The following is a 2,473-nucleotide window of genomic DNA, read 5'->3' as shown; positions in this document are numbered from 1 at the left end:
TTAGTAGCAGCTCTCTCTACTCTGTCAGAGTACCATTGCAACTAGTAATAGTTCACAACAGAACATCCTATTCTATTTCTATTGGCACCCCAGATGGGACTCAAACCCACAATCCCTGGCCTCTGACACCAGGCTTAACCTGGTACCCCACCTCCAGGGCCTCCTGGAGTCACAGCCAGCGCCACTACTCGCATCAGACATTGGGGCAATGGCAGAGGGATAAATGGCAAAACTGGGGAAAGGGCCTGCAGTGTAAGATTCAAGAAGCAGAGACAGTCCTAGAAGAGGGACTCCTTCATGGCAAGGCTAAAGGCAGGTGGCTAAAGGGGCAGGACCCTGGTGCTTCCTGCTTCCTGCCTCAGGCTCAGGCTGGTGGCCTGAAGCTCCAGAGGTGGCTGCTTCAAATCCAGCTGTGAATCTCTTTGTGAAAAGGAGCTGACATGAGGGTCACCAGGAGATGGAGAGCCTTGCAGCACCAGGAGAGGCAAGGCCTGGCTTCTGGGAAATAGGAAAGTGGACTGTCAGCTTGATCTCCAGGCCAGTGGGCTGGGGAGAAGGTTGGGTCCTGTCAGCTTGGGGACTGCCCTGGGGAAGGAGGACAAGATGCAGCCCCATATGACTGGGACCTCTGTTGGAATGACTGAAGCCCAGAGGGCCTGTGGAGGCCTTGGTGAGTGTGGGGAACCCTCGGAGAGAGACACTGGATGTGGCTTTTGTGCCCAGGGTCATGACTGGCAGGTGGGCTCTGGGGAGGCTTCTCCAAACCACTGGCACTGGCTCTGGAAGGCAGGTGCTCTGGGTGTGGTGGCAGCTTGGAAAGGTGCTCATTAAGAATGTCTTTACAGGCCAGGGGGTATAGCTCAGGGGTAGAGCATTTGACTGCAGATCAAGAGGTCCCTGGTTCAAATCCAGGTGCCCCCTACCAGCTGCCTCACCTTTTAGGCCTTCCACATGTTCCTCTTCCTCCTGGACTCCCACGTGTCTGCAAGAACTCAGCCTCTTTCCCTCCTGTGGCTGCCACTCTCCAAGCATGCTGGGTCCAGGCCAAGCACCTCCCTGACATCAAGCTGGCCCCATATCCCTGCAGGGGCCTCAAGCTTGGCTCTTTATTGCCTGGTGAGGCAGGCTTCTCCTTGCTCTTAGGGAGTTATCAGGGCCTTAGGACAAATAGTCTGAGTGGGTCCAGCAGGCTCCCATCCACTGCCAATTTCCCTCCTCTCCAATGCTCTTCTGGGGCCTGCAGAAGCCTTAAAAGGAGGTCTCCAGCTTGTCAGAGTCAACTGCTGACCATGCACACTCCAGCAGACACCCTCCTTTGGTCAGGAATACACAGAGACACAGAATACTGCAGGTGTCAGGATTCTGGTCCTGGGCCTGGCCAGGGCCTCCTCTTTGTTCCCTCATCTCCTTTGTCCCTGCATTTGACACCAGGGCTCTCCCATGCCTGCAGGTGTGTCTTCTGCCCCTTGTCCTCTCCTTTCTCATGTGCCTCCAGTCTCTGTCTGCTGCCCAGTCCCTTGGGTTTGCCCCTTCTGCTGTTATTATGGGATGTTTAAGTGGAAAAAACAAGAGGTAAACATATAAATATTTTGAGTTTATTCATGGGGAAATGGAATAGGAATGAAGGTAACAAGGAGAAGGGAAATTTCTAAATCTTATCCCCAAAATGAATTTTCCCTAATAACTATCCTATTGGCTAACTTCCTAAGCTGAATAAGTCCCACATAAATAGTATCTCACAAAGTTGAGTCCAAGATGGGCAAAAATCTGAAAGGAAAGATAACAGCTTCCAGCTATGTAGATGAATCTTCCTTATACTCTCCTGTCCAGCTGACCTGCAGTCTGGCTAAAGTAAACCCTCTCCACAGCTGACGTCTTCCAAGGACCAGTAGTATCTTTGTATAGCCACACTTACTGCTCCTACTTCTGCCCCAGAAGGAAAAACTGTTGACAGTTGGGATAAATGTCCCCCAATCTTCTTGCTTGAAATCTTGACCCAGGGTCCCATGTGATTCTGTGTCACAGGTCTCTGCCAATCAAATGCAGTCTTTTCCTTAATACAGTCCCCTCTTTGCACAAAGCCTAAATCATGTTGAAACCACTATTTTGGCATTTGTGCAGAACCTAAAATACTTACCAATGACCTAAACTAAGAGGTCGACCCAAAATAGCAAACAACCTACACTCAACTATCTTAATCTAACTATTACTAATCTATTCTAGGGATATTAACAAGGAAAAAGGAAAAGGAATTAAATAATGGACAAGTACTGACACTCCCCTCATGTGCAAAGGACAAAAGACCTGCTCTTCTTTCTGCTCAAGCCTTCCAGCTTCATGGTCTTCTACAGGAAATATTGCGTTAATATTTTTAGCACCCAGGTTAGGGTTGACTGTGGGAAGTGTCAAAAAGTAGGAGAGAGAAATAGAGGAAGTTGGAGAGATGGACACACAAAGATAAAGGCAGAGAGAC

The 2,473-nt window shown here is 49.6% G+C and overlaps 1 non-coding gene across 1 annotated transcript; it reads left to right on the top strand.

The window, feature by feature from the left end:
• The first annotated feature begins 849 nt into the window (after positions 1-849).
• Positions 850-921, top strand: TRNAC-GCA (transfer RNA cysteine (anticodon GCA)). Its single transcript has one exon. It is a non-coding gene; the product is annotated as a tRNA-Cys (tRNA).
• Positions 922-2,473: the final 1,552 nt, after the last annotated feature.

Source organism: Monodelphis domestica, chromosome 5 (genome assembly GCF_027887165.1).
Source record: "Monodelphis domestica isolate mMonDom1 chromosome 5, mMonDom1.pri, whole genome shotgun sequence".
Classification (NCBI taxonomy): Eukaryota; Metazoa; Chordata; class Mammalia; order Didelphimorphia; family Didelphidae; genus Monodelphis; species Monodelphis domestica.
This window is presented reverse-complemented; position numbering and strand designations above follow the sequence as displayed.